This window comes from Mya arenaria, chromosome 9 (genome assembly GCF_026914265.1).
Source record: "Mya arenaria isolate MELC-2E11 chromosome 9, ASM2691426v1".
Lineage (NCBI taxonomy): Eukaryota > Metazoa > Mollusca > Bivalvia > Myida > Myidae > Mya > Mya arenaria.
The window spans coordinates 52,118,328-52,130,337 of NC_069130.1; the positions used below are offsets into that span (position 1 = coordinate 52,118,328).

Genomic DNA, 12,010 nt, shown 5'->3' on the forward strand with positions numbered 1-12,010 from the left:
CCTTTGCAGCTTGCAAGCAGTTTTAGTCTAAAGTTTAAGCTAGCCCATTAAACAGTGACCCCTTGTGATGTGAGCCGATTTGTTTAATGCTTAGAACATGGTTATCAACATTCCCCTAAATGAAGCCCTAGTCCATCAGTGCTTTCAGCACTTTGATTATTTATATGTGGTTTTCTCCCTTGGATTGAACAGCAAGTTTATATCCTTAATCTGTTAATATTTTGTTTTGACATTCTTAGTTAGACTATTAGGTAATTTCATTTGAATATAAGCTGAAGGCAATTGTTATTGAGTACTCTCAAAAACAAGCACTAAAATATTGATACATTATCAAACTTCAGAAAGTCAAACTTTTGTCTGGGTAACTGAAAGATGTGCATACTTGGACTCAATAAGCTTGCACTTTATAAGGGCCTGGAACAGTTCACTTAGTGTTTTCCACTTCCTCTGTGCCAGCATATCCTGTGTAGTCGTGGCCGAGGTACATGATCGTCAGGGCTACATGGTGTACCTGTGAAAGAAATCGTAACAATAAATAACATAACTTTTCTTACAAATAACAAGAGCTGTCACACAGCGCGCTCGACTATTGCGCCGCTTTTTAGTGTAAGGATTGAAGTTTTGGCGAAACATGCATGGATCACTGTTAGATTAGATTTCAATGCAATACATGATGTGCTGAGATATTAACATAAATGTGGTTACATGCAAAATTTTAACCAGAATTTTTAAGTGTAATAATAAAGGCCCATTATTTGCAAAATACAGTTATCTAACTTGGTTATTCAGTTGAATACCATTGTATAAAGTCTCAATGCAATGCATCAAGTAATTGCTGAGATAATATCCTATGTGTGCTAACATGCAAGACCTTAACCAGAATTTCTAAGACACATAATAAAGGGGCAAAAATTATATAATATGAAAGATAGAGTTATCTAACTTGATTAAATAAGAAGGTCAAATAGTGGGGAGCCTGTGTGTAAAGTTTCAATGCAATACATGATGTATTCGCTGAGGTAACTTTTGACTTAAAAGTGGTTAAATTCAAAAAACCTTACCAAGTATTTCTATGTCGAATAAAAGAGGCCATTATTTGAATTTAATGCAAACTAGAGTTATCTTACTTTGTTATTTAAGTAGATTGGATGGTTAAGTACCATTGTATCAAGTCTCAATGCAACACCTCAAGTAGTTGCTGAGATATTAACCTATGTGTGCTTGCACGCAAAACCTTAACCAGAATTTCTAAGTCGAATAATAAACTTTTAAGAGCAATTATTTGCATAAAATACAAAGAAAACTTATCTTACTTGGTTAATTAAGTAGGTTGGATGGTTGAGTACCATTGTATCTAGTCTCAATGCAATACCTCAAGTAGTTGCTGAGATATTAACCAATGTGTGCTTGCACGCAAAACCTTAACCAGAATTTCTAAGTCGAATAATAAAGGGCAATTATTTGCATTAAATGCAAACTAAAGTTATCTAACTTGGTTAATTAAGTAGGTTGGATAGTTGAGTACCTTTGTATAAAGTCTCAATGCAATACCTCAAGTAGTTGCTGAGATATTAACCTATGTGTGCTTGAACGCAAAACCTTAACCAAAAGGTGACGCCGACGCTTGGGCGAGTAGTATAGCTCTCTTATTCTTCGAATAGTCGAGCTAAAAATCATACATGACATGGTTATAAGGCTAAATAACCCGAACTTTTCTATAAACAAACTGGAAGTGTTTATGTATATAACATCATTATGATTAAAGATGATATACGTACTTGTGGAAGTCACTGGGACGAAACTTCTTTTTCCTCTTCATAGTCATGCGGGGCATAGGTGGAGCTACAGGGTTCTCTTCTTTGCTGGCTCTCTGAAGCACCTTCACAGGAGTCTCAAGCTGATGGATTCTCAACATCAGCTCCTGCAACATTGTACATAGGTCAATGGCAGGCAATAATATAAGCAGCTCCAAGTTTTACTTAATAGGGCAATACAGATGATACCAAATAACCAATATATATTATTCATTAGTCTTCTAGTGTTTCCTTTGTGAATGTTTCATCATAATGCATTTATTATGGGTGTGATAAAACTCACAGTTTATTACTTCTTGCCTAAAATGGTAATGATATTGTTCCAACTATTGATCCATTAGGTAATAATTGCCAGATTAAGAAATATAAAAGAAATCTGATAAAGATAGTTTCTGGTATTTTTTTAACACTAAAGTCGATAAACATATTAAACTGATAATCCCGGGGAGCTTATTTACCCTCGCCATCGGGTTATACCTATTCGGCAAGCACACAACGTTTTACATTAATTCTACAGTTTTTAAAACATGTTTCTGCTTCGTTGATTGTAGCGTGGGTGCTATGGACTATATGTATATATGTTAAATTCTACACAATAAGTAAAAATCTACGGTAAGAAGGTCAATATTAAAATAATATCTTAATATTCTATCACATACATTTTAAAATCAAACAATTCAAATAGAATGAATACATAAATAGAAATTCTACTAGAGAAAATTATACTCTATGAATACAAAAAATAAAAAAAATAAAAACATTTTAGGCTCAGCCAACATTTATATAAAGAAAAGGTCTGAATAGTAAAAGAATCTATGAGAATAAATGTTTCATATATATGTTTAGATAGAACGTATCCTTGGCATTATATTAACAAGCTAGTTCGAAAATTTTAAAATGAAATTGTTGTTGTTGTTTTTTGTTAGGACTTATTAAACCTGGGGCTACCCATGGGGCTGGCACACAGGGGCTTAATGGAATTTGGGTATTTATAGGGTGCCGATATGTAGTACAGTGAATCTAAGAGTCCTCGTGTAAACCAACCACAGGGGCCGCCCCAGGTTTATTGAACGGTATGATGGTAAATGACAAATTAATATTTTACTAACAATAAAGTTAATGCCGCTGTGTGACCAGGCAAACCAGGATGGAGAATGTAACCAGTCCCAGCATCAGATTTCATCCTGTGGTGTTACAATATGAGTTGGGCTTGCCAAGGATTTTTTTAACTTGAAAAGAAATAAAAAAATAGGAATTGTTTGTTCCTCCAGGAGGAATTTAAAAGATACATTAAAACCGTTTCCGGTTGGTAATTAAATGTTGGCATAAACAAAGACTATACTGATTATTAGATTGAACACAATCCTTTTTAAGGCCACTGTTAAAATTTTAATTTATATTTTAAAATGATATAAACATTATTGACATAAAAAATTGGATTCTCACCCAGGAGGAACAATAAATAGATAATATGCAACGGCTGGTTATTAAAACAACATAGAAACAAACTACACGAAGCCCTTCTCCCTGTAAATGTGTGGGGTTTAAAAGTAGAAAATGAAAATAGAAAAAATATTCTACAGGGGTGGCTCCGTTCAGTATTGTTAATAATTCCCTCGCTCCGGGATAGAGAAAAGAACGAGTTCGAGAGTTGCTTCTTTTTTAAAAATCTCTTGTTCGACTGTTATTGGCTATGAAGTGTTGTTTCACATCCTGTGTCATAATTTTAAGTTCTAAACGTCTACTTTTTGTACCAAACATTTAAATCTATGTCACTTGTGTGCATTTCTTTAGTCCTTGGCAGTCAAAGAAAGTTTTCATTCACACACTTCATTTATTTAATCTCTGTTCATGAACCGAATCCAGTCTCTCTGTTTTGCACAAAAATATCTTGTAAAACCACTGATATAGCAGGTGCTATCAGATCAATGGTATCAACTGCCTTCTCCTGTTAAGTATCAACTTGGCGGACCCAAACATCCAGAATGGACATCTCTTAAATTAAATAAAATAGTTTTATCATCATCCAAGTTAGCCAGAAAAATAAAAATATAAAAGACTCTAAAGAGTCTGTTAAAGCTGCACTCTCACAGATTGTTTTACTTAAATATGAAAATCTGTGATCCTATGTTTTGTCAGCAGTCTTATATCACTGGTTTTCTTGCACGTTTGCATAAATTTGGCTAGTTCGAAGACAAAAAATTAAACAGTTGTCAAAATGTTTAATCTGTGAGAGTGCAGCTTTAATATCAGTCAGATATTTAAATAACTACAATTTACTAGTACATTATTTATAAGCTGTTATTCTAAGACCTGTTTATTTGTTTATATACAGCACTCAATTAACCACACTTTAATGCATACTTCATAACAATCAATATGTATTTGAAGTCTTTGAGAACTACTATGTCTTTACCATTATATTTGTTATTTTACCCCACCCACTTAAATGTGTACTCAAGTTGGGTATAAACGTCAAAAACTTTATTGACATTTACAAAAAACGGTAGAAATTTATAGAAAAAAGTATAAACTGATGTTCCTAACATGTTTTACTCACCTATCAATCTATTTTGCCAATTATGCTCTTCCTTTCACTCGTATCGATAACTAGGAATGCGGAAATAAACCGGAAGTCACCTTTGTCGCAAAGCATTATGGGCTTCTGGAATAAGGCGAATGTAAAGGTATTCATTATTATACTAGTACTAGTAGTAGTATGCTAGTATAAAATAAAATAATAGTATGAATAATATTTATCCATTATATGTTACATGTACGTTTCTTTACATATCAGTGCTGTGCTTTGTGTATTTATTTTTGAACCAATATTTTTCACGATTGGAGAAAATTCAGTTTTGAATTGAATTGAATTATCTAACGAGAAACGTTTGTTATTAAACAGAACAAAGCTATGTGACGCAAACTTTAAGTTTTAGACATTGATTAAGCGTAAATCCATTTCATACAAGGGGCGTAGTTAGCGCTTTATTCATTTGGATTCATAATTGTGCTAGGAGGTTTCGTGCACATGCCCCTCGGAAAATCTTGAAAACAATAATGCAATCTGGTGCATTCCGAGCGTTCTGAGGAGCTTTATTTAATATTAGAAAATGGACAGTTTTAGGATCATGTAGTCAAGTACGCATACTCCAATTTTTGGCTGTTTTTAGTGTCAGAATTATGTGGATTCAGCTGCGTACTCGCGTATAGGCAGCTGCGCGCCTGCCAATACAGTAAACATGTTCTTGCATGACCAGCGTGACATCAATAAACGGTGACATGCAAGTGACGTGCGTGGGGTTATTTTATCTCATGGCCTTAAGAGTTAAATAGTTATGTCTTATTCATGGCCACATCAAAACCAAGTCGTCGCCACGAGATATTGAAGTCGTGGGAACAAGATAGTAAGTCGTGGCAACGACACAGTGAGTTGTTGGAATGAGTTAATAAGTCGTTACCACGAAATAAAATAAAACAAAAAAATCACACCTGCCACCTCTATGCCACTATATGTGGATTTTTGCTTAAAGGGGCTTTCTCACGTATGATAAAATAGCGAAAAAAAAAAAAAAAATTGTCGAAAACTGAAAACTGGCATCGATGTGTACAATGCATTGAACCTTACTAACTGATGTACCACATAGTTTACAATTTATTTAAGTTTAGCAGTTAGTTCGTATTTTTTCCATTAAAAAAGATTACTGGGTATGTCCACCAGGTATAATTCATTCCTTGTGCGTATTTGGCTTGTCGGTGTTATCATGTGATATTACCGAGGAAGGTGTATAGCTTAATTATGTCACACGAATAGAATAAGCCTTTGTAGCGCAGTGAGTAAGACGCTGGACTACAATTTTCGAACCCGGTCTCCGACACATTTTTTTTTACATTTTGGTACTTTTATTTACAATTATGATATCAAAGCGTAACACATTCTATTAGATAATTTTCCTGTGATTCGTTACAGAAAAAAAAAAAATTTGGTGCCAATCTGTGACACAGTCCCTTTAAAGATGCACTATTACTCCCAGATAAGGTTTAACACATTTAATACAATTGTTTTAATATGCCAAATTGATGAATAAATGTCGAAAACAATGGTTCTTATGAAGGATACCGAGATTAGTTTAAAAGAAATGCGCAGAAAACACGGTTTTTCAACCTTTTAGCATTCACCACACATTTAATATTTTTTGCGTTTTCAGCTATCAAATACACAGTTATAATATTGTACATAGTAATTAATATTTTCCACATATGCATTATTTAGTAAGTAGTTGAGGGTGTATCACTCAAAAGTTATGTGTGTTTTACTCGTGTATAACATGTATTGATTTTGAATAAGAGTGCCACTTTAAACAATGGCATTGTAAAATATGATTTAATAGTGGTGTCAAAAAGTAGAACAAAGTGGTAAGGCCATTTTAAAAAAAAAAAAATTACACTAACATCTCCAAACAAATTGTTTAGGAAGGTGGGCATAACTGTTATCTATTTTATATGTTTCCACTTACATAGAATATACCGGGCAGGTAGGTAGGCAAACAATTTTTATTATATTTTTTTGAGAACCGGTTTTCTTTACCAAACCGACCTATATCACGGTATATCACTATTGTAAAAAGAAATAAAGATAAAATGGTCAAATTTTAAGATGTTCATTCAAATTAATGCATTTTTTTAAAAGAAAATATTATAAAAAAACTCACACTTGGTAAAAAAATTGTATGGTGACTGGTCGGGAGGAAAACATAGGTTCGGTCGAGTTAGTGAAAACAAACATTTCAACGCCTATCAAGCGTATCCTTATACTAATAGGTAAACAATATATCGTTAATAGCAGAAAGGTAATTTAGAGCATATTTGTCAATGAATGACGCGGTATAGACTACAAAGCCTTTAAATCGATCAATGATTACAATCACTGTACAAATGTACGACATTTTTTTTGCAATAAATAAGCTTTGAAGTTTTGATTTGACTTTTAACTGTAAAACTAGTAGCAAATCACGATAATTGCTTTGATTTTTGAGCTGTTAAAATTGATTTTAAATATTTAACTTACTTAGATTTAAGTGATCAAAAACTAAAAAAGTATTTGGATTTTAAAAAAATGCTTTGATATCAACCTTTGGCATATACATGACTGCTCACATTTCCAGTAATCAATTCCGTTTTTACACCAGAAACTGGATGTAATCTTAGCTCTTGAAGACATCAATATATTGATGGATTTGTTTAATGAATGATATTGGAGGGTGATTGTTTACATTTACCTTGAAAACATTTAGTGGGAACTTAAAGATACGGAAAACGATTTATTTTTAATACAAAAACACTGCTAAATAATTTTCTTCCGCTCGTGATGTACAAAACTGCATTCTAAGAAGCACCGTTGAATTATTGATTGTGATTACATGGATTACCAGGCATAATAAATTAATGCAAGGAAACTAACATGTTTATCGGCAAAGGTGAAACAGAAAATAGGAAATTATCGTGAGAACTGAAATCGATTTTGTAAGGAAGGATAACCATTGGATGGACGCTGTATTTTCAAGCTGAAAGAAAATGGTCAGGAAGTGGCGGCTAAATTGAGGGTGGCTACGTGAAAGGCAGCGATTTAAAAAGGGATGGCAGTGCGTTCAGGGAGACATAGGTGAATTCTTTTTAACGCTTTTTGACTATTATAAACAATTCATGCCTTTACGCATCCGCGATATAACTTGAGCTTGTTAATTTAAACTTTTCATATTATCAATATAAAACATGTATCACTAAACCAAAATGATCGAAAAATGTTCGTCATAACCAAAACATCGAGATACCAGAGTTCGACATAACGAGTTTCGACTGTAGTTTGTCCGTTGTCTTACTGATAATGTACAATGTGCACGTTTGTCTAGTTTAAACTTATTTTTTGGCAACGTTTGCGAAACAAGGCATAAGAACATTATCTTAATCACTCTCGCTCACACGACTTTAATTACTCGAGCGTACGGTATTTTGCATCGCCGGATACCCCGATACACACTACGCTATGCTTCTATGTGTATGAAGTGTAACGGGAGAAAGTACCCGGTGGTTGCCGACGATGGGTCTTTCGTTGTGGTGAAATCTTAAGTACCCGGAGAAACCCCACTTGTCGAGCTTGGTGGCCACGACCTACACGATCTCGTTTAATATACTCGCTTTTTATGCTTTGTGGGTCACGAAAAGGTCATTTTCTTAAAATATACTGCTACTCGTAAAACACTGGAGGATAATTTGCTTGCATATAAATCAACTTGTTTAAATAACTCGAAATCATTATGCACCGGTCAATTGTAGCCACGCACCCCCCTCCCCCAGGTCCGGGGGTATACCGGAGAAATGGGCCGTGTTTTTACCTTCAAGGTGGCCACGCAGTGCCGGGTAAATGCGGTGGTTTTGTCTTCGCACCACAACTAGCGAAGAATGGGCCTTACCGAGAGTCCCTGCGGTGCGGGGGCATTTGGCGTGGATTTTACCAGCAGTTTGTCCCTGCAGGACGGGGATTTTACCCGGGGTTGGCTGGGCCGAAAGTGAAAGTCCCCGGATCAGGGGGGGGGGGGGGCGGTTACAATTGACTGGTGCATTATTTGAGATCCGGCTACAACATTTAGGATAAAGATAACGACTCCCAGAGTACTTATCTCATTTATTATTTAGTCATATTCATAACTTACTTGGACCAAATCCTACTCCCAAGCTGTTCAAGAAAACGATCATCTATAATTCATGCATATTCATATTTATTAAGATCAAGGGTATCTGCGATCATATATAATTAATGCATATTCATATTTCCACTAATTAAAGCAAATGATACATTATTACTATTAATGAGAAATGCTTCTTGTTTGTTGTTCTTCTGTTTGCAAAAGGGCTTCCTGTTTCTTGAATTATATTGTATGCCCAGATTTGGATTTGAAGACCAATCAGGCGCATAGCTGCTTATACGCGAGTACGCGGCTGAATCCACATGATTTTGATAAATAAATAAATTTAAAAAAAAACACAGCCAAAAGTGCAGTATTCACACTTGACTTTATGATCCTAAAACTGTCCATTTTACAGTACTAAATAAAGCATATCAGAACGCCCAGAATGCACCAGATTGCACCATGGTTTTCAAAATGTTCCGAGGGGGCATGACCCCGGACCCCACTAGCACAATTATGTATACACATGAATAAAGGGCTAGCTACGCCCCTGCCAATAGTCATTAATATAATATACATAACCGTTTTTGAAGTGCTTAGTTTGCCTCACTGGCACCGGATTATACTTACTGTCTATAATGTGAGAATAATCTTATATTGACAGTACACAGTGTTTGTATACCACGTGATAAATTACGTCATATATGCTACGTCGGAAGGCAATATTTTGCTTAAAATAAAGACTTAAATCAAAGATAACTTTTCGCTTACTTCACCATTTTAAATGAAACAAAGGCCAGTCTATGCAGCTAAAAGAACACCACCTCTGTTTTTTAGGTTACACACCACCATTGTTATTCCCTATATAATTCAATGTAAAATTATAATTTTTAGACAACATATAAAGGCATTTCGAGCGAATGCAGGCTATGATAACCACATATATTCTTAAAGTACAAGCTTTAAATTACCTTTTAAGCCAATAAAAAAGGGGGGTCAAGTTATTCCTAAGAAAAATCACTCCACTTGAAAAACAAACTCTAAAAATTGCACCGTCCGCCATGACAGATCTTCCAAAATGACCTTTCAACTATAGGGCAGCGGTTTATGCTTCAATCTCTACTCTAAATGATACATCAAGCAAGAATAGATACTTAAGGTGTAAAAGTTTCAGGAATAATGATAGTTTTGATTTACAGTGTATTGAGCATGTGAAAACATGTCTATCAAGCATAAGAACACTTTTTTTTGTTGAGAATTTTCCACACAACGGAAGTACATATGACGTAATGGTGACGTCATTCCTATAACCGGAGTTTGATTAGGTGATTAATTTCATCAAACACTTCGACAAACCTGTTTTCCAAACAATATTTTGACAGTGCTCCGTCAGACGGCCGTATCGTGAAAAGGTTTGTCGAAGTGTTATAAGAAACTAAACTCTCAATCAAAATTTGGTAAAAGACCGAATGCGGGGCTCCGTTAGTTGCATAGACTGCGCTATGTTTCATTTAAAATGGTATGGAAAATGAAAAGTTATCATTGTTTTAAGTCTTCAATCGAAGCAAAATAGTGCCTTCCGACGTAGCATTTATGACGCAATTTATCACGTGGTATACACACACTGAGTACAAAGTGCATAATTTATGGAAGAATACTATTTTTCGATTCATTTGCACGCTTTTGGCATCGTATTTTTTAGTTTGGAATTTTACCATTTTTTCTTCATTTTTATAAACAAACTAATTTCAGTTTGAAAATCCGATGCCGAAACGTCGTGAATGCTTTACATGTAGACTAATCGCATCACATAAATCAAAGTTTTCTGTTTACACTATTATGTATTTTGTGCTGATAATGATGAGCTGTGTATCCTTAAGTTGAAGTAACACTCTCACAGATTGACCGTTTTGTCATTTTTTTTTGCCTTGGAATGAACCATTTTTTGCGTGAATGCCTGGAAACCAGTGGGACAAGACTGGTGACAAAACATGAGATCACAGTTAATCATATGTATGTTCGAAAATTGATGTTTTATGGCCGGAATGGAATTTTCGGCAGTTTCCCAAACAAAAGAGATCTGTTTTATTGTGAGTTATCTTATATTTTCTGAAATGGAGGCAATGCAACCAAAATCAGCTGATTCTGAGACAAAAACTATAAAAAGTGTGTAGTGCCGCTTCAAGTAAAGAGTCTGTTATGTTCTGTACAATTTTTTTTTAACTTTCTGGTGCTATGACAGAAACAATTACTATTATTGAATTACTTTTAAAAGACCTAATTTGATATTGTCACGTTCACTACAGAACATTAACAGAAACGAAAAAAATGTATAAAGCTATAGATTAAGTTTATATTTTCAGGGGATCATGAAACAACGTTTTAAGAAGAAAGAAACAAACACTTTTTAAAAGCAAATTAGAGAACTGTGTCAATTGACCATTAAAATTGGTTTTAATTTAAATATCAGATACGGAATTTAGTACATGTATGTGAATTTTGGATTTCTTGTGGCCAAATATGTTATGGTACAGAGCGACATTTTAAAACATCTTCCAATATATTACAAACATATTTTTTTGGCTTTTAAATATGACTAAATAAGAAAACTACACGTCTTATTTCAGTTCAAATTAAGAACAACAATACAAACAGCTATAACCTTACGTACAATAATGTATTTTTGGTAACTAATTTTACAGAGAAGGTATCAGAAACCACTGGGCCTTATTGTTCAGAACTGTTCAGTTAAAGTTAACAACGCGATTAACGAAATCGTTGTTAACTTTTGAACTATTTGATGCTGTTTATATATATTTAAATTATACAAGTATATCTGAAATCATTTTCTCAAATCTTGTTAGAAACATTGCAGATTCAAGCGTATCCAATTAACTTTCTGAGCAGTAAATATATGAAAGTTAAAAACGATGGCGTCAGAAACGTTGTTAACTTTATCAAAGTTTTGAACAATCGACTCTGAGTTATTAACAATGGCTTGATAAATGACTAGCTTGTTTGTGGATCGAATGCCTTAATTTCATTTGGAATACAAGTTTCAAACACTCGTGTTTACAAATGAATGACATCGCAAATAGCAAGGCCAAAGAATAAGAACATCAATATCAGATATTCTATTTAATTTGTAAATAATGCGTAGCATCTACCCCATTGTGACAATTCCGTGTGAAGCGATTGAAAAAAGTTACGCTGTGGTCGAAACCTCCTCACTATCTCATTGACGGACATTTCTTGATTATTCAAAATTTCAGAAACTGATTTGAATAAATAAATATCCGTCTTATAATGATCGAAATGGAATTCTGCTTCATCAGCTTTTTCACTTTCATTTGACACTAGCTCTATTTTTTATGATCATCATATTTGGATTGTCATTGAATACTAGCATCCACAATCAAAGCATCATATCTAATTATTTGAGTTTTTCAAGCATATACGAGCGCTGTAATTGCTAATAGCTGATTCGTGATATAAAATAACTTGTGCATG

At 34.1% G+C, this 12,010-nt stretch overlaps 1 long non-coding RNA gene across 1 annotated transcript; it reads right to left on the reverse strand.

Moving 5' to 3' along the window:
- Window positions 1-381: 381 nt before the first annotated feature.
- LOC128245528 (uncharacterized) lies at window positions 382-4,455 on the reverse strand. Its single transcript, XR_008263171.1, has 3 exons — window positions 4,375-4,455; window positions 1,779-1,921; window positions 382-511 (listed from the first exon to the last, which is right to left on the reverse strand). It is a non-coding gene; the product is annotated as an uncharacterized LOC128245528 (long non-coding RNA).
- Between the last annotated feature and the right edge of the window lie 7,555 nt (window positions 4,456-12,010).